Source organism: Hibiscus syriacus, unplaced genomic scaffold (assembly GCF_006381635.1).
Source record: "Hibiscus syriacus cultivar Baekdansim isolate YM2019G1 unplaced genomic scaffold, ASM638163v2 tig00110847_pilon, whole genome shotgun sequence".
In the NCBI taxonomy this organism is placed as follows: Eukaryota; Viridiplantae; Streptophyta; class Magnoliopsida; order Malvales; family Malvaceae; genus Hibiscus; species Hibiscus syriacus.
In genome coordinates this window covers 1094796-1121193 of record NW_024062888.1, presented here as the reverse complement: position 1 = coordinate 1121193, position 26398 = coordinate 1094796, and the positions used below count along the sequence as shown (strand labels likewise).

Here is a 26398-nt window from a genome sequence, read left to right as displayed (position 1 = left end):
GGTTAAGAAAATGAATGTTTCTTTAACAATCTGTTGGAAGAGGGTACTGGCAGAATCTGGGATTCTTCATGCAGAGAAAGAACCTTTCATAAGTATCCGCCATTTTACTTGCAGTGAACATTGACAATGCATGTTTTCTGAAAGCAATCCCTTTGTTCTGCAACATTTTTGGCCCATCTTTTACAGCTGATTCCAATGCATCAACAAAGGACTCTACATTGGATGAAAATGTGTATCCAAAAGTTTGGTTGACAACTACTGTCCCAACTATGCTGGGATAATTTGGTGTCAAAACTGGTTTCCCACAATGCATTGCTTCCATCAAAGTAAGATCGAGGCCTTGGGGCCTCAACGTCGGGTTAAAAAACACGTCAATCGCATTGTAGAAGTTGGAAAGCTCCGAAGGCTCCAGTGCACCTAATACCTTCATAGTTGAGCCTAACTCTGCATACCTTTTCCCCCATGGACCTGATCCTACAACAAGCAGATAAACACCAGTGTGTGTTTTGCTGATCTTTGAGAAAGCTTCATATAGAAGTGGATGCCCTTTGTCTCTAACTAAACACCCCGCAACCCCATTACGACGCTTACGTTATGGGGGATACCATGCTTTCTCCGGAACTTTGCACCGGATGCTGGATTGAGAACAAATTTGGTCTGATCGACACCGTTTAGTATCACATGGACATTTCTTTGAGGGAGCTGGTAGATGTTAACCAGTACCTCACCAGCACTTTTGCATATACATATACGTTGTGTGTAGCTAGGGAAAAACCGGATTTCGTCGACTAGTGTCGGTATTGCTTCATGAAGCTCACCTACTGGTCTTGGTGTCGTCTCTTGTAAGTTAATTGTTGCAGAATACGGCTATCAGATAGAGCAAAACCGTAACTGATAATTTGAGAAAATAAAAATAAAGATAAAGAAGACACATATTTTTCGTGGAAAACCCATAAATAATATAGGGTAAAAACCACGGGCAACGGTAGAAGAATTTCACTATGAGAAAATAGGAATTACAACTTCTCTCAATCTAACAAGGAGAGAACAATGATAATTATCTCTTGATAAAAATGAGAAAACAACTATCAAGAAACTCTCTAAATGCTCTAGTATTAGGAGAAAACTAGAATGCTTTGGTATGATTTTGAAGCTAAATGGGTTAGGGTATTTATAGTTAAAGATTACGGACTAATATTGTAAATACCCTAAAGTTCAGTGACTAAATGCAATTATCCCTTTTAGCAAATATTCAACAAAATTGGCTTACTAATAATTTTTTTTTCAAAGCCGTCGGCTTCTAACTAGCAACCCATGTGTTTTTGATTTTTCAACAATCTCCCACTTGAAGATTTGATTAAAACAATCATATCTTCACACCATTTTTCCTACCTTGTACCATCATGTTGCATGTAACCAAAAAAGAAGAGTTGGATTATGACTTAAATACTAGTCTAAAATAGAATTGGATTAGGACTCAAATACTAGTCTAAAATAAGATCTTTTAGTACTATAAATAAGCCTTGTAATTAACACACCATGGGACACGATTATCATACGAGATTACGCACACACAAAAATACCCAAAGCAAATATGCAATAAGCCACAAAGATTCGCTTGTAATTTTCAACAGAGAAATAAAAGAGGTATTTTTACCTATATTGCTTCGATTCTCGCTTGCATGTGGCTTGTTTCACTTCTTCTTTTCCGTTTTTACTTTGAAAGGGCCGATGAACACAAGTGAACCGAGATCTTTTCTCTTAGATCTATGCTTCCCCGAGGCTTATTTTAAAAAACCGGTTTGATTTTCGGTTAAAGGAGGGGAAGAGCTTTTTAAAAATCTATATTAGTCCCTTTATTTATTATATGGATATTTTATTCATTTATTTTATATTCATGTTTATTATACGTATATATATATTTAAATTATTTTCATTTGATTTTTTTACTATATTTTTATATATATATATATATATATATATATTATTTATTATTATACGTATATATATATTTAAATTATTTTCATTTGATTTTTTTACTATATTTTATTATATATATATATATATATATATATATATATATTTCTTTAATATTTTACTTATAACTCTATTATTACTATATATATATTGTAATTATATTTATCTAGTTATATATTTTTTTATACTTTTAATAGTTTATTTATATACCTATTATTAATATATATATATTTTTAATTATTTTTATTTGATTATTTCTTTATTTCCGTAATATCTTATAACTTTATAATATATATATATATATATTTTTTATATTTCATTTTTTTTATTCATTATTATATTTTTTTTAAAATCTTGTGTCTTTATCATTATTATTATTAAACATTATATTATATACTACTAACTTAGAGGGCCTATTTTTTTGTTTTATTTCTAACTAAAGTCTCTTCCACTTTCCACTTTCCTCTTTTTGTCTTATTTCTGACTAAAGTCCCTAATTTTCGGTGAAGTGAAAGGGTAGCTTTTTTATTTTTAAATATTTGTTGTATATATATATAGCTTATTTATTTTATTAATATTTTGATGTATATATATATATATATATTCCCTTTTTCAAATATTACATATTATAATTATACTTTACTATTTTTTTCCTTATATTTATTTATTTATTTTTTCCCTTTTATTTTATTTCCCGAACTCGACACGTTTCTGGTACAACGCAGATCAGGTAAAATGGTGTCCGACCCACCTAAATTCGTTTTAAAGTGGTCGGTGGCGACTCCAATCCACATTTTCCTAAGTCGAAGCCCAATTCTGGGGCCTAACCGAAAGACGGTTGCGACAGCTTGGCGACTCCACTGGGGATAGGTAAGCAAGTCAGGCTAAGGTAATTTCCAGTTGTCTTTTTAATGAAAAGGGTAAGTTCAAAATTTTAAGGTAACATTTCGATCCTTATTGCTTACTTTTGATTATATTTTTCTGAGTAAATAGTTGATTAACCGTTTTCTAATGATTTCAGCTTCCCGAACTTTTTTCATTTAAAGGCTCTATACCCGAGCTCCGAACCCGTTTTAAGTGGTGGTGAAAGCGACACATTCGTGTGAATTTATTCACAGTATATGCCTAGCAAGTAGCCTTCGGGATTCATATACCTTATGTCTTCGTGTGAATTTATTCTCCGCATAGACATAAGGGAATGTGTCATCTCGAGCTTAACTTAGTTCACACAAGCCTATGATGGGTTTAGGACTAAGTGTCTGGTAAGCCCAAGGGGGCGCCAGCAAGGAGAACTCGGGTACCGTTTTTAGAACCTAAACCGGGAGACTTTGAAGAAATAGAGCCTACCCCAAAACCACATTCCAAAACCTAAGACATTTCTTTCCTAACCATGTTTTTTTTCCTTATGTTTTTTTTCTTGCCATTTTTTATTTTTATTCATTTTTATTTGTTTTTATTTTACTAACTGTTTGCATTTGTATTTGTTTTTTAGAATTTGTATCATAACAAGAGGTCATTGATCCCTAAAAGGTGTTTGTTACATAATAATCTGAATTAATGGATAAGGTGTTGTAATACAAGAGATTAAAAACCCCGAGGTACGACTATGGTCCGAGAAGACTCAGAAGGAAAAGGGAGACAGTCTTCAAGGAAGCTATGTGTTAGAACTGGTTAGCTACGCCTCTATTAGCCTAAAGCATAACGACGTGCAAGAGCTTCGGGACATCTGGGACAGTTGGAAGAATGATCAGAAATAGAAGTTCAACCAACGGTACGGTGACATTGCATTGTTGCTTCATATCAAGACTGATGAGCCCTTGATCAGAGCCTTGGTTCAGTTCTGGAACCCGGGATACAGTTGCTTTACTTTTAATCAGGAGGACATGGTACCCACCATTGAAGAGTACACTACACCGTTGCACTGTGAAAATATCAGACTGGAGCGAGCTTATATTAAACACATCAAGAGTCAGTCTTTCAAGATTGCACTAGCCAAGGTTCCCGGGGTTGACGAAAGATGGGTAACAGACCGAGCTCGATGTAAAGGCAGTGGGGAAGGAATTGCCTGGCTTCATATCAAGCAACTGATGAAGGACCATCCCGATGAGTGGAAGGCAATAGATCTGTTTGCACTGGGTCTGTATGGTCTGATTATATTCCCGAAGACTTTGGGATACATTGATGTTGCTGTGGTGGAACTATTTGAGCAACTTCCGAAGTGAGTAAACCCAGCACCTGCCATCTTAGCCGAGACCTTTCATTTTCTTAATCATTGCAGAAGAACTGGTGGAGGAAGGTTCATTGGGTGTGTTCAGCTCCTTCAAGTCTGGATTCACAGCCACTTCTGGAAGACTAACGGGGTTGCTTACCGCCTATTTAGCATCGCCTATTCACCTTTGGGAGAGTTCATCACTATGAAATGGCATGAAGGTGCTACAAAGGAAGAATGGATGAAGGTATTCACGTATCTTCAGGACCGGGATATTACCTGGAGAGCCCCCTGGTTGTTCTTCAGTGATGTTCTTTTCAAGTGTGGGAATTCTGACACTATGACCCTATTTGGACTTTGGGGTACAGTTGGGTATTCTCCGTTGTTGGCACTTAGACAGTATGGGGCACGTCAGTTTGTCCCAGCAACATATGGATTATCTACATCAGAGTTTATGTATCACGGTGACAGTTATAAGAAGATGATCAAAGAAGCAACCGAGTCATAGAAGAAAGTATCTCGGATGGATGTCTAGAAGATTTAGTCCGAACATACCTTTGATTGTTTTTATGTCTCTTACAAGATAAAACATTTTTGTATGAATAAGGATTATTTATAATAATGGACACTTTTCTGGATCAATGCCTATAAATTACATACATCACGCATTATATACTTTGCATTTTTATTTTCATATTTTCCATGTTTTTACAAGAGAAAAAGCAAACACCAAGTTTATCACTGCAAGCATTAAATACGCATCACTCGCACAATACTCGAGCAAAGAAGAGACAAACGGAGGCCATAATAAAAAAACTCGAGGAGAACATGACAAGACAACAAAAAAAAACTAGAAGATAAGATGACTCAAAATAGTCAGAGCACCCTGGAGTCCATCAAGAAAAACCAGGAGTCCTTGGTCGACCAAATCGTGGCCAAGTTATCGGGTTTGCAGTAAGCTAGTGCAGTAGGGGAAGTCCCTCCGAGGGGGAAACCACATCACCAACCCCACAGGTGGTTATTTCACCCGGAATTCTACCTAGACCACAAGAAAATTCTTCTGCTGTCAAAGGAAAAGCATCATCTGCTATTTAGGTGCAAATTGAGGTGCCATTAACGAACGGGGCCTTAGTAATTATCAATGCCGAGGAAGATATTGTGGTAAGTGTGACCACGGAGGCCCCATACATCGAAGTAGACGAGGAAGTGGTGGAGTGTTCATTCTGCTCCTTGGAATTTGTGAATACCACCTTTTTGGCAGAAGAAAGAAGGATTCCTAAACCCTGACTTTCCAAGTATACTAGAATGAAGATCATGCAGACTTTGGGAAAAGGTACCAGGACTGGAAGAGGGTTTGAGAAGTCTCTGCAAGGAAGGATTAATACAGTCCTTCCTATTTCAAAGCTAGATCAGTTTAGGCTCGGTTTTTAGCCCAATTACCATGTAAAGAGAAAGGAAGTTCAGAAGAACCGAGAGAAAAGACTAGCCAGGTTGACTGGAAGTGAACTTCAATGGGAACCCATGACATTCCCGCCTCTCTGCTACACATTCCAGTAAGGTGGTTATGTATTTGAGACCACCTTGTCAGATATAGAAGCGGCTTTGGAGGATTTGAGCATCAATGCCGTAACCACTGGAAATGCTGACAACGAGGATAGATCTGGGATATGCCCTCTGCCACCTTGGTTCATGCCTAGCAGTTGGTCGGTCGAAGAACTACCTGTGGTTTACAAGAGTCTTTCAGAGTAATATTCGAACCGTCCCTATTTGCCTATACCCAGGGCAATAGGTGATCTTTTATAAGGGTGAATAAACATTATGTTTAGGTTCAATAAAAGATGCATTTTTTTCTTTCCTCTTCCCATGACAAACAAATTTTCCTTTTTTCCCTTTTTGAATTCATCGTCTATCTTCTTCATTTTGATACTTTATTTCCACTTTCTCTTGAATTTAATTCTTGACTATTTCGTGTGGGGGATTTTCCTCTCACACATGCACATTTTTCCTCCTTTCAGATCCCCAGATAACAATAATATAGGCACTAATGATCCTGATCCGGAGGTGGATTTTGAATCGGCCATTTGTCTCGGGGAATTTGATGAATGCGAAACTGAAGAGGAGTGCAACTTGCCAACCGAATTTTTGACAATGATAGAAAGAGAAGATAAACAAATACTGCCCCATAAAGAGACAATCGAAATCTTGAATATGGGTACTGAAGAAGATCGAAAGGCGGTTAAAATCAACACAACTCTTTCGACTGGAGCAAGACACAGCCTGATAGTCTTACTTCGGGAATAAAGAGAGGTGTTCGCCTGGTCGTATCAAGACATGCCAGGATTAGACACAGATATGGTAGTCCACAAACTGTCTATCAAACCAGAATACAAACTAGTGTAGCAGAAACTAAGAAGGATGCGACTAGAAATGCTCCTTAAGATCAAGGAAAAAGTCAAGAAATAATTTGATGCCGATTTTCTTCAAGTATCCAGAGTGGGTGGCCAACATAGTACCTGTGCCGAAGAAGGACAAGAAAGTATGCATGTGTGTCGATTATCAGGACCTTAACAATCCAAGTCCCAAAGACAACTTTCCTCTGCCACACATAGACACTCTGGTGGATAATACAACCAGGAAAACTACTTTTCATTCATGGATGGATTTTCGGGATACAATCAGATCAAGATGCACCCTGAAGACATGGAGAAGACCACTTTCGTCACAATGTGGGGAACTTTCTGTTACAAAGTGATGCCTTTCGGATTAAAGAATGCTGGGGCAATATATCAGAGAGCTATGGTGATCTTGTTCCATGATATGATGCATAAAGAAATCGAGGTTTACGTCGACGACATGATTGTTAAGGCATATACCGAGAATGAATATATCGAGCATTTGAGAAAGCTCTTCCAGAGATTGAGGAAGTTCCAGTTACGACTGAACCCTAGTAAGTGTACCTTCGGGGTAATATCCAGAAAAGTGTTAGGCTTCGTGGTCAGCAGAAGAGGCATTGAGGTTAATCCTGACAAAGTTAAGGCTATCAAGAATCTACCACCACCTCGAACATAAAAAGAGGTCCGAGGTTTTCTGGGCAGATTGAATTACATAGCTCAGTTCATATCTTAGTTAACCAATAAATGTGATCCAATCTTTCGCCTTCTCCGAAAGAACAGCCCTGGAGTATGGGATGAAAACTGTCAGACTGTATTCGAGAAGGTGAATGAGTACCTGTCTAATTCTCCAATCTTAATGTCCCTCATCCCAGGCAAACCTCTGTTCTTGTATCTATCCATATTCAAGAACTCAATGGGGTGTGTCCTGGGTCAACATGATGAATCTGGAAGAAAGGAAAGAGCCATCTATTATCTGAGCAAGAAGTTCACCGATTGCTAGGTCATATATCCTCCTATTGAGAAGGTTTGTTGTGCTTTAGTCTGGGCTACGAAAAGACTTAGACAATACATGTTGTATCGCACCACTTGGTTGATTTCCAAGCTAGATCCACTAAAATACATGATGGGTGTACCCGCTCTATCTGGAAGGTTAGCTCGATGGCAGATGCTATTGTCTGAATTCGACATCGAGTACGTGAATCAGAAAGAAATCAAAGGAAGTGCCATATCAGATTTCTTGGCAAATAGAACCGATGAGAGTTACGAGCCCTTAAATTTTGATTTCCTGGATGAAGAACTGGTGGCTTTATCCTTAGAAGAAGCAAATACTTCAACAGATAGTTCCTGGAGAATGTATTTCGATGGGGCATCAAATGCACTAGGACATGGCATCGGGGCAATACTGATCTCTCCAGAAGGGAGTCACTACCCATTTACCAGCAGACTAAACTTCGATTGCACCAACAACATGGCGGAGTATGAAGCCTGTGTCTTGGGAATTCGAGCTGCACTGGGGAAAAATGTAAAGACCTTGCGGATATATGGAGATTCAACATTAGTAATCTATCAGCTCCATGGAGAATGGGAAACCAAAGATACAAAACTGATGGAAAACCGGAAGGTAATACTGGATCTGCTCGAGGAATTCGATAAAGTCACCTTCCACTATGTGCCATGAGAAGAAAATCAAATGGCTGACGCTTTAGCTACCTTGGTAGCCGCATTCAAAGTTGGCGGGGAATCTGAAATAATGCCAATTGACATGCAGTCGTATGAGTACCTGGCTCATTGCTACCAGATTGAAGAAGCGAAAGACACCAAGCCTTGGTACTACGACATTTTGCAGTATATCAGGCATCGAAGTTATCCAGAGGAAACCACTGAGACCGATAAAAGAACCATTAGAAGGATGGTAGCTGGATACGTCCTTGATGGGGGAGATCTTGTACAAGAAAAGCCATAACCAAGTTCTGTTAAGGTGCGTCGATGCTGAAGAGGCAAAAATGATAATAGAAGAAGTACATGATGGAGTTTGTGGAGCATATGCAAATGGACAAATGATGTCGAGACAGATAATGAGATGCGTATATTTCTGGTCCACTCTGGAAAGTGATTGCATCAACTACGCTAGAAAATGTCATAAATGTCAGATTTACGGAGATAAAATAAATGTTCCACCTCATCCGCTTTATGTCATGACGTCAGCATGGTCTTTCTCTATGTGGGGCATGGATGTTATTAGGAAAATCCATCCGAAGGCTTCGAATGGTCATCGTTTCATCCTTGTAGCTATCGATTATTTCACTAAGTGGGTAGAGGCTGCTTCTTATGTCAATGTCACTCAATCTATTATTTGTAAGTTTTTGAAGAAAGAGATCATATGTCGATATGGTTTACCTGAAAGGATCATTACCGATAATGCTACAAACTTGAACAATAAAATGATGAAGGCTGCTTGCGAGCAATTCAACATAAAGCATCACATTTCTACTACTTACAGACCAAAGATGAACGGCGTGGTAGAAGCAGCAAACAAAAACATTAAAAAGATAGTGGAGAAAACGACCGAGACCTACAAGGACTGGCATGAGAAGTTGTCTTTCACTTTGTTCGCTTACCGAACCTCGGTACGAACCTCGACTGGGGCAACCCCATTTTAACTAGCCTACAGAATGAAAGCAGTGCTGGACGGGCCCGAACTACCACATCCCATCAATTCGGATGCAATCAAGAAATACTTTGCTTAGGATGAAAACCCGAAAGGGCGTCCTAAGTTGGAGAAAGAAAAAACAAAAAAGAACAAAAAGTGAAAATCGTTTAGGGTGAAAACCCGAAAGGGCACCCTCAATTGAAAAAAAATGAAAAAGAGAAAAAAGAACAAAAAGAACAAAATAAGGTGGGTTCAAGATGAAAACCCGCAAAGGGTGTCTTGCAACCAAGGATGTGTCCAAGTTGAAAATTCGAAAGGGCGATTTGGACAATTCAAGAAATCCAGACAGTTGAAACTTCCCGGCATCTAAATTTTCCACAGAATCAACGAGTAGGAGAAAGGTTACACTCTCCTGAATGTTGTCGCATTCTCAAATATCCTTTGGTAAAGGTCGTATTCAAAGTCACCTAACGGCTTTTCAGCTCAGAAGTGCCCACATTATTGAAATCTAAGACGTTCATTTACACCCCATCATGTCTTCATCTTCCAGAATATTTGCCATGTATTATTTGTTCCTTTTTTCCTCATGAATAAAAGACAATTTTTTTCTACACCAATTCCTTTTGAGCATCTTGGATTGAGCTTAAACTTAATGATTTATTTACTTATGCAAAAGATATTCGCATATTACTGTACAAAGATTCATTGAAATGTACAGGTACTCGGAAGCCGATCGAGGCTTATGCATATAGTTGTGATGGGCGAGAAGCATTTCCCAGATCAAGGATATAAAAAAAATAAACATCAGATTTGAACATTGAAGAATTCAAGACCAGGGATCGAAACTTCAAGATTCCAGAATCAATATTTCAGACAAGCAACCGGAGTTCGAGTTTTCTCTCCAGAGCCCAAAAAAAACATATATGCATAACTTTTTCAGATTTTGGCTAGAGTCAATTTCAATTTTGCGGCGAAGGATATTGAACTCAAAACGACATAATTTGATCGAGAGTCGATTTCAACTTCACGACGAAGGATATCTAGCTTGAAGCCGAATTTCATAATAAAGAGGTCATCCACGGTTTCAACTTCACGGAGAAGGGAATCGTGTCCACCCACAACATATTATACTTGGATTTCAACTTCACGACGAAGGATATTCAAGTCAAAGCTCAACTTCACGACGAAGGGGCCATCAGCGATTTCAACTCCACGACGGAGGATATCACACCACTCGAGACAACACAAGTTCAACTTCACAACGAAGGGACGACTGGTTGTCAACAAACCACTTTTCAGTTTCATTCAGAGCCAATTTCAACTTCACAGCGAAGGATATTGGACTCGGGACAACACAAGTTCAACTTCACAACGAAGGGATGGATGGTTGTCAACAAACAATTTCCCAATTTCAGAGCCAATTTCAACTTCACATCGAAGGATGTTGGACTCGGGACAACACAAGTTCAACTTCACAACGAAGGGACGGTTGGCTGTCAACAAACAATTTTCCAGTTCCAGAGCCAATTTCAACTTCACGGCGGAGTATATTGGACTTGGAACAATACAACCTACTTGGATTTCAACTTCACGACGAAGGATATCCAATTCTCATGCTCAAGTTCACGACGAAGGGGCCATATACATATACAACTTCACAACGAAGGGTATCATACCCCAGCGGATTGACTCAACTTCACGATGAAGGGGTCATCTGTAACATCACAACACCAAAGTCTTCTGGTCAAGTTCTACCTTCACGACGAAGTATCTTGAGCCAGAAGACGATTCAGAGGCCACTTGTCAAAAGCTTTGAGCTCATTTTCAACTTCACGATAAAGGATTTCGTGCTCAGAATTTTCCAATTTTGACTCAACCTCACAATGATTTCAACTCTACGACAGAGAATATTCGATATGGACAAAATTTGTGTCTTGTAATCTTTGCTCCATTTTCGTTACACGATAATGAGCAAAGAGGGGCAGCTGAAGACACCAGATTTTGTCCTGCCAACCGAGGAGTCTTCATGTAACCAAAAAAGAAGAGTTGGATTAGGACTCAAATACTAGTCTAAAATAGGGTTTTTTAGTACTATAAATAAGCCTTGTAATTACCACACCATGGGACACGATTATCATACGGGATTATGCACACAAAAAAATACCCAAAGCAAATATGCAATAAGCCCCAAAGATTCGCTTGTAATTTTCAACAGAGAAATAAAAGAGGTATTTTTACCTATTGTTGAGTTAATCGATCGACGGAATTAGCCAAGAGGGGGGTGAATTGGCAATTAAAAATTCGGTGGAAGCTTTTGCAGAAAATTGAAAAGATTTGCACAGCGATTTAGAGTGGTTCGACTTTCTCAATCAAAGTCTACGTCCACTACCTTAGCTATCCACACTAAGGATTTTCCAACAAATTCACTAATTTGTTCTTTCTTTTGAGGCCAAAGAGATAACCTTACAACACACTCAAGAATATACCCCAATTCTTGAGAACACTCTTTTCCCAAAGAGAAGATTACAAATTTGCAAACTTACAAGGAAAACCTCACAAGGTAAGATGTTTGCATAATTCTAGAACAAGAAAAGAACACTCAAAGATAATTACAAATGAGCACAAATGGTGTTCTTGAAAGCAAAATGAATATTGAAAGGAAAATTGGCTTGATTTGCACAAACTTGGGTGTTTGATGCTTTCTCTCTTGTTTCTCTATGATTTCTTCTTGATCAAGGGCTTCAGAACTTGTTTAAATACACCTTGAATCTCTTCTGAACGTTGGGGATGATTAGTGAAGATCATATAGCCGTTTTAGTGTGAAAACAATTAATAAAATAGTTTGGAGCGTGGGGGTAATCGGTACCCCCTATGGGGAATCGGTTCCCTAAGTGTAAAATTCAAATATTTCGACCATTGAACAGGGGGGAATCGGTACCCCCTATGGGGGAATCGGTTCCCTCCGAGCATTCTGGAAATCTCAGAGCCAAACCATTCAGGGGGGAATCGGTACCCCCTTGGGGGGGAATCGGTTCCCTCTGAGCAATCTGGAATTTTTGGCTTTGAAATGGTTCGAAATACTTTGAAAGATTATTTTGAAATTGTTTTAAGATTAAAACTTAATTTTACACTTAAGTAAGGATTAAAAATGATTTTTGAAATATTTTGAGTAATGTTTTGATATTCGAATAATTATATCGAATATACTTAGAAAATCATTTTGGAAAATCTTAAAATTCATTTAACTTAATTTGTTATATCAAAATATCAAAATGTTTTCAACAATCTCCCCCTTTTTTGATATAACAAAACATTTTAGTAATTTTAAGATTTTGAAATCAAGTTTTGAAATTACTCCCCCTTACTTTAACACTTCTCCCATTTATCATTTAAAAACACTTTAACACTTCTCCCCCTTTTTGTTAAATCAAAAAGACATTTTAAAGAATTTAAACAAGGTTTTGAAATCATTTAGCCAATTGATTATATAATATAAGCTGCTAAGATCACAAGCAAGAGAAACGTTAGCCATTAGTTTTATAATCAATATTCATAATTAATGTGAAATGGCAAAATTGGTCATAATGCAACTAATATGTAAATGATACAAAAATAAACATTAAGCTCAAAATGAAAGTGAAAATCAAACCAAATATATAAGCATATAAGTTCAAATATCCATTTATCCAACAAATTCAAACACCCATAATAAAACAATCCATGAACATCAAAATGTTTCACAATTAAAAGTTCTGAGTTCGGGACGATAAACCCATTGACCCAAAGACCGAGTTTGATAAACAAATTACTAAGGAGACAACCATAAACCAAGGTTTCTATATTCTTGGAAGGAACAATGTTTATGGAAACTCACTAAAAATGATCTGTGGTAGATAAATCTTCTTTTTATGTTGGATACAATATATCCACCATATATCTATGTTCCTAAGAGAGGAGTACCTACCTCCGGATGGTCTAAACCACCAAGAGATCAAATAATGAAGGAATCTATCACGATTAGTTCTTAGGCTCTCACTATCCTTAGACTTATAGGGTGATCCACAGTCTCTTTTTCATTAAACCTGAGGTATCTAGTCCAAAATGGGTAGCGATTGTGCCGGAGTCAATAAAAATGAATTGTCCTAAAAGATAGGATCAAATTCCTATAGTTTCAGATCGGAGCTCGTTTTTGACACATACCACATTGGAATAGAAAAATATGGACTAATTGATGATAAACCAAAGGTTTGAGTTTAAAGAGTTTATCAAACTTCTAGGATTTAAGAGTATAAAGATATTGGAAGTCCATATCTTCTATAGCTTGGATCGAAGGGATACACTCTTCCCAGATTTTATATGACTCAAAACAAGTACCATAACTAGGTACGTTGAAACAAGAGTTCATAATGGTCATATTTGGGTTATTTGGATTGGGTGGAGGAATAAGAGGTTGGTTTTGACTTGAGCGACTAGACAATGTCCTAGGTCGTTTAGGATTTGACATGGTTTAAGAATCGGAATAGAATATGTAACCTACAAATTTAAAAAACACATGTATGTAATTCAATCAATCCCAAAACTCAATTGAGTCCTCAATATTTCAAGGTTCTCTAAATCAATCCTAATGGGCAAAGTTTTTGAAAACTTTTGAAAAATACGGTTTTGAGAAACAATATAGTTTTCATAACAACAACATAATTCAAGCAAAAACACAATTAATGCCCGATCTAAAGTTCATCCTAGAACTAATTAAAACTAGTTCTATGTTTATAAATTGATGAAATAGAAGTTTTGGAAAAATACCTTGAAGGATTTCGGATTTGAGTGAGATTAGATGAAGTTTGCACATTTTTGATGATTCCAACAGGTTTAGAAGATGATATTTGAAGTGAATTCCGATTAAGAATGTTGATTTGAGGCAAGAATGAAGATAGGGAGAGAGTTTAGAGGAAACGGCGGCAAGGAAGAGAAGGGTTTTGAACAAAAGTAAGGGTGCTGCCCATATATAACCAGAACCCCCATGGGGTTATCGATTCCCCTATGGAGGGAATCGGTTCCCCTTCAAAGGGGGAATCGGTTCCTTCAAGGGGGGATCGATTCCCTCTGCACCAAAATGCTAAAATCCGATTTTAAACACCCAAAATGCTAAATTAATTTCCTCTAGTGGTATTGGCAACTCATATATTGAAAATTAATCATGTTCAAACAATTCAATTAATCTTTAAACGATATTTGAACATAAAATTAATTTTTCATCACGAATCATAAACTCCCCCTAACTAATAGCAATGAATGCAATCAAAAATTGCTATTATAAGCATTTTTCATTTATTATTAAAAGTACTAAAATTATTTTAAACACTCAGTGAAGATAGATTGGTCAAACCTAATTCTCTCCTAAGTGTCCAAAATCGTTTCTTGTCTAAAGGTTTTGTAAAGATATCCGCTAATTGGTGCAAAGTATCAACAAATTCTAGAACTACATATTCCTTAGTGACATGGTCTCTAATGAAGTGATGTCTTATTTCAATGTGCTTAGTTCTAGAGTGTTGGATGGGATTTTTAGTGAGACAAATAGCACTAGTATTGTCACACTTTATAGGAATGGTACCTACTTCAATTCCATAATCAAAAAGTTGTTGTTTCATCCATAAAACTTGTGCACAGCAACTACCAGCTGAAATGTGTTCGGCTTCAGTGGTAGATAATGTAACACAATTTTGTTTCTTTGAAAACCAAGAAATTAGCATATTTCCAAGGAATTGGCAAGTACCGGAGGTGCTTTTCCTATCTAATTTGCATCCTCCATAATTCGCATCAGAAAAAGCATGCAAGCTAAAGCTAGAGTCTCTAGGATACCAAATTCTTAGACTATGAGTGTCTTTAAGGTATCTAAAGATTCTCTTAACAGCTAGTAAATGTGATTCCTTAGGACATGATTGAAATCTTGCACATAAGCAAACACTAAACATAATATCCTTCATCTACATGCAGTTAGATAAAGTAGAGATCCAATCATTGACCTATATAATTTGACATCTACACATTTACCTCCTTCATCTAAGTCAAGCTTTGTTGAAGAGCTCATTGGAGTGTCATGAGGTTTCCCAATTTCCAGTCCAAAACTTCTTGAGCATATCTTTGACGTACTTAGCTTGATTGATGAAGATGCCATCTTTTCTTTGCTTGATTTGGAGTCCTAAGAAAAATGAGAGCTCCCCCATCATGCTCATCTCAAACTCACTTTGCATTAGCTTAGAAAATTCTTGGCAAAGAACATCATTAGTAGAACCAAATATTATATCATCAACATAAATTTGAACTACTAATAAATCTTTACCTTTATGCTTTAAAAACAATGTAGTGTCAACATTTCCTTTTGAAAAACCTTTTTCAATTAAAAACAATTTGACAATCTTTCATACCAAGCTCTAGGAGCTTGTTTTAAACCATAAAGAGCTTTTGTCAATTTAAGAACATGATTTGGAAATTTTGAATCTTCAAAACCTGGAGGTTGTTCCACATACACTTCTTCTTTTATAAAACCATTTAAAAATGCACTTTTAACATCCATTTGATATAATTTAAATTCATGAAAACATGCAAATGCTAATAACATTCTAATTGCTTCCATCCTAGCTACGGGAGCATATGTTTCATCATAGTCTATGCCCTCTTCTTGAGTATACCCTTGAGCAACAAGTCTAGCCTTGTTTCTCACTATATTACCACTCTCATCAAGCTTATTCCTAAATACCCATCTAGTACCTACAGTAGATTTATTACTAGGCCTTTCAACTAATGTCCATACTTTACTTCTCTCAAATTGATTTAATTCTTCTTGTATAGCCATAATCCAATATTCATCATTTAATGCTTCTTTAATATTCTTAGGCTCTATGCATGAAATAAATGCAACATAATTACAAATATTTCTAAGAGAAGATCGAGTTGTTACCCCTTTGGATGGATCACCTATAATCTCACCACCCTTGACATAGTTGTACTCTCTTGGATAAGATACTTCCCTTTCTTCAATGGTTGGATTCTCAAGAGGATCATGAGTTTCCTCATTTTTCGTTTCTTCCTTTGATGATGGTTCTCCAACTTCTTGTCTAACATCATTTGTATTTATAACACCTACATCATCATTCACACAAGAATCCTTCCTTGGAAGGGGATTATCATCAAAAACAACATGTATAGACTCTTCTACAACTAAAGTTATTTTATTAAATACTCGATAAGCTTTAGAATTTAAGGAGTAACCCAGAAAAAATTCCTTCATCACTTTTAGCATCAAATTTGCCAAGGTTTTCTTTATCGTTGTTTAAAATAAAACATTTACATCCAAAAGGATGAAAATAGCTAATGTTAGGCTTTTTATTTTTGAAAATTTCATATGGAGTTTTCTTTAAAATTGGCCTAATCATTACTCGATTAACAACATAACAAGCAGTATTTGTGGCTTCCGCCCAAAAAATATTTTGGCAAATTATTTTCACAAAGCATGGTTCTAGCCATTTCTTCTAAAGTTCGATTTTTCCTCTCAACAACTCCATTTTGTTGAGGGGTTCTAGGTGCTGAAAAATTATGACTAATACCATTAGAATTACAAAATTCAATAAATCCAAGATTTTCAAATTCAGTGCCATGATCACTCCTAACACTGGTTATAGAGTAACCCTTTTCATTTTGGATTATTTTTGAAAATGTGATGAACTGTTCTAATGCTTCATCTTTAGTACTTAAAAATAGAACCCAAGTATATCTAGAATAGTCATCTACCAAGACAAATGCATATTGTTTTCCACCCAAGCTAGTAGTCCTAGTTGGCCCAAAAAGATCTACATGGATCAATTGTAATACTCTACTAGTTGATACGTCATTAATGGATTTAAAAGAAACACACTTTTGTTTTCCTTTAGCACAAGCATCACAGATTTTATCATTATCAAATTTAAGCTTAGGCAGCCCTCGAACTAAATCACCTTGAATTAGCCGTTGCAAAACACTCATACTAGCATGTCCTAGTCTCCTATGCCATAACCAACTATCATGTTCATCTTTAGCAACTAGGCATAAATTAGTCATATCAAAAGAATCTAAATGCACCATGTAAATGTTCCCTATTCTATGACCAACAAGCATAATCAAAGTAGATGCAATGTCAATCAATTTTGCAAACACTTAATTTAAAAATAAGACATTGTATCTTTTGTCAAATTCATCTAATTAGATTGTGCTTTAATCCATTCACATACAAAACATTATGCAATGTTGATAATCGAGATTAAGAGCACATGCATAAAGTTTTTGAAAATGTTATGCATTAAAACTTTATAATATTTTAAAAAAATGCATAATCATTAAAAAAAATTTAAGGTCAAAATTTTACAAAACCAAAGTTCTTGAAAAATCGATATCAATTGTTAAAGAGATATCAATTACATTTTAAAACAATTTTGACCAAAAATTAATATGATGAACTAGAGTTTATAAAACATTACCAAAAATTATTATGTTCATCATACAATATTTTTCAACATACATGAGATAAAACATAATCATTTAGAATTATTTAACATTTAAAACCTCATGCATGCATAGAATAAATGAGCAACCAAATAAAATAAAAAAAATTAATTTTAGAGGTTACCCATTACTTTTTCATGTGTGGCTAGAGCATCTTGAATATCATCAACTTCATCACCATTGCTCCCACACACCTACAAGAGACATTTAAGTAGATTTTGGTATCCAAATTGCTTTGGATCCTTGAACATTAGTTTCAATGCCTCTTGTTCCTTTTGGAATCCATACTTGTCTAATTTTAAATCATTTTCCTTTCTTTAAAGGACAAGTATGTTCCTTATGACCATGATAATGACAATGTGAACATATTGTCATTATTGAACTAGATGAATTATTTAGAATGATCTCTTTTTCTTTTGTTAAACATTCAAGCTTATCTTTTAAATTGAAATTTTCTTTTTCAATACTTTCAAATTTCATTTTTGAGAGTTCTAAATCCTTCTTCAAGATTTCATTTTGATTTTCAAAATCCATTTTTCATTTCTAGAAGAAGTTTGTTTAATTTGAAAATTTCTTTTTCAAAGTTTTCAGATTTTATTTTTGAAAGCTCTAACTCTTTTCTCAACATTTCATTTTGATTTTCCAAGTCTGTTTTAGCTTTCAAAAGAAGATCATTTTTAGCAATAAATTTAGAAATCAATTTATTGTATTTGGAGTTCATGGTCTCAAACTCCGAAAATAATTTATCATAAGCATCTTGTAACTTATTAAAAGATTTTGAATTTGATATATTTGAGTTAGAAGATACCTTTGGCTCTGTGAGAGCTAATAGAGACATCACTTTTATTGGTTCTTCTTCTTCCTTGTCTCTATAGATCTCCTCAAGCTTATCCCACATTTTCTTGGCACTTGAACAAGAAGAAACTCCTCCTTTATATACATTAGGATCAATTGCACAACACAACATGTGCATAGCCTTTGAGTTTTGTTGAGCTTTATTCCGTTCTTGAATACTCCACTTCTTTGCCTTCTTAGTAGGAGATGAATATCCTTTCTTGATTATCATCCAAGCTTCCATATCAAATGCTTTGATGAATATCATCATACACCTCTTCCAATGATGATAATTTGTTCCATTGAAGTGTGGAGGCACGCCAATTGGTCTGGATTCTTCCATGGAGAATGAACCGGAAGTGGACGCCATCTTTATCGATTTAACTCTTCCCGGATCGACTCAAGAGGCGATTAAACCTTCAAATGAGTTAGGCTCTGATACCAATTGTTGAGTTAATCGATCGACGGAATTAGCCAAGAGGGGGGTGAATTGGCAATTAAAAATTCGGTGGAAGTTTTTGCAGAAAATTGAAAAGATTTGCACAGCGATTTAGAGTGGTTCGACTTTCTCAATCAAAGTCTACGTCCACTACCTTAGCTATCCACACTAAAGATTTTTCAACAAATTCACTAATTTGTTCTTTCTTTTGAGGCCAAAGAGATAACCTTACAACACCCTCAAGAATATACCCCAATTCTTGAGAACACTCTTTTCCCAAAGAGAAGATTACAAATTTGTAAACTTACAAGGAAAACCTCACAAGGTAAGATGTTTGCACAATTCTAGAACAAAAAAAGAACACTCAAAGATAATTACAAATGAGCACAAATGGTGTTCTTGAAAGCAAAATGAATATTGAAAGGAAAATTGGCTTGATTTGCACAAACTTGGTGTTTGATGCTTTCTCTCTTGTTTCTCTATGATTTCTTCTTGATCAAGGGCTTCAGAACTTGTTTAAATACACCTTGAATCTCTTCTGAACGTTGGGGATGATTAGTGAAGATCATATAGCCGTTTTAGTGTGAAAACAATTAATAAAACAATTTGGAGCGTGAAGGGAATTGATACCCCCTATGGGGAATCGGTTCCCTAAGAGTAAAATTCAAATATTTCGACCGTTGAACAGGGGGGAATCGGTACCCCCTATGGGGGAATCGGTTCCCTCCGAGCATTCTAGAAATCTCGGAGCCAAACCATTCAGGGGGAATCGGTACCCCCTTGGGGGGGAATCGGTTCCCTCTGAGCAATCTGGAATTTTTGGCTTTGAAATGGTTCGAAATACTTTGAAAGATTATTTTGAAATTGTTTTAAGATTAAAACTTAATTTTACACTTAAGTAAGGATTAAAAATGATTTTTGAAATATTTTGAGTAATGTTTTGATATTCGAATAATTATATCGAATATACTTAGAAAATCATTTTGGAAAATCTTAAAATTCATTTAACTTAATTTGTTATATCGAAATATTAAAATGTTTTCAACACCTATATTGCTTCGATTCTCGCTTGCATGTGGCTTGTTTCACTTCTTCTTTTCCGTTTTTACTTTGAAAGGGCCGATGAACACAAGGGAACCGAGATCTTTTCTCTTAGATATACGGTTCCCTGATGCTTATTTTGAAAAACCGGTTTGATTTTCGGTTAAAGGAGGGGAAGAGCTTTTTAAAAATCTATATTAGTCCCTTTATTTATTATATGGATATTTTATTCATTTATTTTTATTATTCATGTTATTATTATACGTATATATATATATTTTAAATTATTTTCATTTGATTTTTTACTATATTTTATTATATATATATATATATATATATTTCTTTAATATTTTACTTATAAGTCTATTATTACTATATATATTGTAATTATCTTTATCTAGTTATATATTTGTTTTATACTTTTAATAGTTTATTTATATACCTATTATTAATATATATATATTCTTAATTATTTTTATTTGATTATTTCTTTATTTACGTAATATATCTTATAACTTTATATATATATATATATTATTTTTTTATTATTTTCATTTTTTTATTCATTATTATATTATTTTTTTTAAAATCTTGTGTTTTTATCATTATTATTATTAAACATTATATTATATACTACTAACTTAGAGGACCCATTTTTTTGTTTTATTTCTAACTAAAGTCTCTTCCACTTTCCTCTTTTTATCTTATTTCTGACTAAAGCCCCCCACTTTCGGTGAAGTGAGAGGGTAGCTTTTCTATTTTTAAATATTTGTTGTATATATATATATAGCTTATTTATTTTATTAATATTTTGATGTATATATATATATATATTTTTTTCCTTTTTCAAATATTACTATATATAATTATTACTTTACTATTTTTTTCCTTATCTTATTTATTTATTTTATTTTTTCCCTTTTATTTTATTCTCTTTATCTTATTTGTTTTATTTACCTTGTTTATCTAACACATTTCTCGATTTTTTAAGGATATTTTCAAATCAATCTAAGGTAAGTAATCAGGATCAAATTTTACCTTTTTATTTAAAATTACAATTTTCTTAATTTAAGACAACTGAAAATTATGTGGTACCAAAAGGGCAGTTCAAGGGTGCTAATCTTTCCTTGACCGTAACCGACTTCTGAACTCGACACGTTTCTGGTACAACACAGATCAGGTAAAATGGTGTCCGACCCACCTAAATTCGTTTTAAAGTGGTCGGTGGTGACTCCAATCCACATTTTCCTAAGTCAAAGCCCAATTCCGGGGCCCAACCGAAAGAAGGTTGCGACACTTGTGTAGCTGCTACATGTTCTGTTTCTGTTATGGATGTAGCCACAACTGACTGCAATTTTGAAACCCAACTTACAGCTCCACCAGCAACTTTGAACACATATCTTGTAGTAGATTTGCTTTTATCCAAATCCCCTGCATAGTCAGAATCTACATACCCATTGATTAGTAAGTTTGATCCTCCGTAACAAAATCTAACATTTGAGGTCCCTTTGATGTATCTCAGGATCCTCTTTACTGTATTCCAATGCTCTTTGCCTGGATTCGCCATGTACCGACTAACCACTCCCACTACTTGTGCAATGTCTAGTCTTGTGCATATCATATTGAACATTAAACTTCCCAATGCCGATGTATACGGCACTTGAGACATCTCCATCCTCTCTTCTTCACTACTAGGACTCATACTGGAAGATAATTTGAAGTTAATAGGAAGAGGGGTAGAAATTGGCTTACAATCTTGCAAGTTGAATCGTTACAAGATATTCTTCAAGTAATTCTTTTGTGAAAGCCAAATCTTCATATTACTTCTGTCTCGGTGAATTTACATTTCTAGAATCTCGTTTGTTGATCCCAAGTCCTTCATTTCAAATTCTCTAGCCAGTTGTACCTTCAATTCTTCAATATGATCTTTGTTGGGTCCTGCAACCAACATATCATCCATATATAACAACAATATAACAAAATCGTTATCATCAAACCTCTTGAAATAAGCACAAGGGTATGCGTTAAGTCTGTTGTATCCAAGGCACATAATGAAGGAATCAAATCTCTTATACCAACACCTCGGCGCCAGCTTTAGACCGTACAGAGATTTGTTCAACCTGCAAACCAAGTTCTTTTTTTTTCTTCAAAACCTTTTAGGCTAAAGCGTATAAATCTCTTCTTCAAGATTTTCATGAAGAAAAGTTGTTTTAACATCTAGCTGCTCTAGATGTAAGTTCAATGTAGCACACATTGCCAAGACTACTCAAACTTTTGTTAGTCGAATCATAGGAAAAAAATATTTCATTGAAATCAATAACTTCTTTTTGAGCATATCCTTTAACCACTAGTCTTGCACGATACCTCTCAACTTGATCGTTACCATTTTACTTTATTTTGAAGACCCATTTGTTACCAATTGGTTTCATTCCTTGTGGTAGTGGCACAAGGTCCCATGTATTATTTTTATGAAGGGCTTCAATTTCCTCTTGCTTCGCCATCATCCATAGTGAAGCATCTGAGCTGTTTATTGCCTCCTGGTATGTTGATGGCTCACCGTCCTCTGTTAAAAGGCAATATGAAATATTTCCTTCTATAACATAATTTGAGTGCCAATTGGGACGCCTTCTCACACGATCTGATTTACAAGTTGTTGGAGCTTCAGAACTCTTTGGTTCTTGTTCATCATGTGCTGATTCTGCTTCAGAAGAATCTCCTTGTTCAACCTCCTTTTCCACATGTATCTATGTAGTCTCTGAATTTTCAACGCTATCATCGTCTTCTTTTCTTTGTAGTTTATCTTCTACAAAGAAAACATCCCTGCTGATGATCACTTTGCGGGTAGTGAGATCCCACAAGCGATACCCCTTTACTCCATCAGCATATCCCAAGAATTTTCATTTCCTAGATTTTGGATCAAACTTTGAAATTTCTTAGGAGTTGTACATCACGTACATAATACTTCTAAATACATAGAGGTTTGAATAATCAACTGGTTTACCAGTCCACATCTCCATTGGTGTCTTTAGTTCTATTGCAGTTGATGGTGCTCGATTCACCAAATAACAGGAGGTATCGACTGCTTCTGCCCAGAATAAATTTTCTAGGCATGCATCCCTGAACATTTCTCTTGTTCTTTCTAACAAGGTTTTGTTCATCCGCTCTGCCACTCCATTTTATTGAGGAGTGTTCGCCACTGTGAACTGTCTTTTGATGCCTTCTTTCCTACAAAAGTCATCAAATTCTTCACTTGTGTATTCTCCTCCATTATCTATTCTGAAACACTTGATCTTATTTCAAGAATCAAGTTCCACCCGCTCTTTGAAGTTTTTGAAAGTTGAAAACACATCTGACTTCTTCTTAATAGGGTACACCCAACATCTTCTGGAGTAGTCATCAATAAATGAGACAAAATATTTTGCTCCGCCTAAGGATGTAACTGATGCTTGCCATACGTCAGAATGAACCAATTTTAAAACACTTTTTCCTCTAGAATTTGATGTGTTGAATTTCAACCGGTGTTGCTTACTTGTTATGCAATGCTCAAACAAAGTAAGTGATATATTTGTTAAGCCTAGAAGTAGCTTTTGCTCCACAAGGACCTTCATTCCTTGTTCTAATATGTGTCCAAGTTTTTGATGTCATAGCATTGCAGAATCTGAACTACATGAGGCAACAGAGGCTTCTGCTTCTAGCAAAGTCTCTCCCTTCAGCATGTACAAGTTTGCAGCTATCTTTTCGCCTTTCAATACCACAAGCGCTCCACGGAACACCTTCATGATTCCTTTTCGTGTTTCAATCTTGCTTGCATTATTATCCAACAATCCGTAGGATAATAAATTTTTCTTCAGGCCTTTCATGTGCCGCATATCTCGAACAACTTTAATTGTTCCATCATACATCTTCAATTTGATGATTCTCACTCTAATGATCTCTAAGACATGATTATTGCAACTATACACAAATCCTCCTGAGACAGGTTCATAATGATGGAACCATTCTCTTCTTGAGGTCATGTGATATGTTGCTCCCAAATCAATGAGTCATATATCTGTATATCTCTTTCTACCTTCCACGGTGGTTGACGCTTCAGAGCATAGAGCATCTCCATCATCTGAAGTGTTTGCGGTATTGCATTGTGGATTGAAGTTTTTATTTAGACTCCAACAATCCTTCTTCAAGTGACCCTTCTTTCCATAGTTGTAGCACTTTAAATTCTTCTTGCTTCTCGACTTCGATCTACCATGTTTGTGACTGCTGCTTTGGCCACGTTCTGTTGATCTCCCTCTTATCGTTGTAAACGCTTCTTCTTGTTGCAGATTTACTTGTCTGTCTTCCTTGTTCTTGCGCCGATTTTCTTCTTGTAGAACAGCAGCTGCAACGTCATCGAAGACTAGACTGGTGACATTACTGTTTGTCAAGTTGATGATGAGTTGATCATACGAATTAATTAGACTTTGAAGTAGAAGTTCAGTACGTTCTTGTTCTCCTATTGTACATCTTAAGGATGTAAGCTGAGAAACTAAAGTGTTCAGTGTGTTTAAGTGCTCCGTCACTGAAGTAGATTCTGGCATCCGGAAAGTGTACAATTGTCTCTTAAGGAAAATTTTATTGTGCAACGATGTGGCCTCGTACAGTTTGGTGAGATGTTCCCATATCTCCTTAGCTGTTTTTTTTTCTCCTCGATGCTTGACAATACATCATCTGCTAATGTTAGATAAAAGTTTGCCATAACATTCCCGTCTATTTCGATCCATTTGTTGTCATATGTGAAATCTACTGGCCTTTCACTGATAGCTGCTAGACAACCGTCTTTCCTCAGGATAACCTTCATCTTCAATTTCCACAATGAGAAATTTCTCCCATTGAATTTTTCAATATCAAAATTTGTTGTCATAGCTTCTATTTCGGATAGCTCCCACTATTTCATTATCGTGAATAGTTCTCTGGAACCTTCAAAGAATGTGTAATACCTTCTTACTTTCTTATGTTGGAGGATCCACCTTTTGGTGGCAACCACAAAGACAATAAGCAGATATTACACACTCAAATCTGGCTCGGATACCAATTGTTGCGGAATACGGCTATCAGATAGAGCAAAATCGCAACTGATAATTTGAGAAAATAAAAATGAAGATAAAGAATATACAAATTTTACGTGGAAAACCCCTAAATAATATAGGGTAAAAACCATAGGCAACGGTAGAAGAATTTCACTATGAGAAAATAGGAATTATAACTTCTCTCAATCTAACAAAGAGAAAACAATGATAAGTCTCTCTTGATAAAAAAAACAACTCTCAAGAAACTCTCTAAATTCTCTAGTATTGGGAGAAAGCTAGAATTCTTTGGGATGATTTTGAAGCTAAATGGGTTAGGGTATTTATAGTTAAAGCTTAAGGACTAATCTTGTAAATATCCTAAAGTTCATTGACTAAATGCAATTATCCCTTTTAGCAAATATTCAACAAAATTAGCTTAATAAATTTTTTTTTTCAAATCCACTGACTGCTAACTAGTAGCCCATGTGTTTTTTATTTTTCAACATTAAAAACAAGCTCTTCCAATAACTTTGAGTGCATAATTTCATACCAGATTCCATGCCAAGTTAATGCAACATTAGGCATCGTTTTCGCACGCCAATAAGGCAACAAAACGCTCTCGGTATGCACATAATCGAACGGTCGATTAGCGTTTATGATGTTGAATATCTCAAATGCTAAAGAACAATTGACCGAACCAAGATCATTTGCAGCGAAATAGACATGGAGATCACCTTCATGGATGTCGAGGCGAGGCTTTCGATCGGACGGCACGGTGAAAACATGGATTTCATGGCCTTTAGCGGCTAAAGCATGGTATAACGTTGCAGCATGACGTTCCATTCCAACAGGGGCAGCACCAATTGGCCATGTTTTGGAGAATACTGCAAGCTTAAGCTTCTCGAAATTGTTACCAAAACAAAGACTGTTCCATGGGAACTTAGCATCCCTAAGATCACCATTGAATCTGGTTTCTATTCTTGTCCAAGAGCATGGCTCGGAGCCATGGTTGATCGGTGAAATGAAGAGATAAACTGAAGTAAAGAGGATGGTTATGGTTAAAACGGTGGAAAATCTGATGGAGCAACAACCTGAAGAAGAGGATATGGCGCTTTAGTGTCTCGAAACCATGGCTGGTTGCAGTTTTCGAAAAGCGATGGTGATTTAATCAGTTTGAATATTGTGGAATTGTCGATGATATTAATGCAAGGTGCCATTAATGGCGGATCTCCTTGAAAGCTTCCGCAAGTTTTTATGAGATGCACATGGCTGTTCCAT

The 26398-nt window shown here is 35.8% G+C and overlaps 1 pseudogene; it reads right to left on the bottom strand.

Moving 5' to 3' along the window:
- LOC120143369 lies at positions 1–26398 on the bottom strand (annotated as a pseudogene).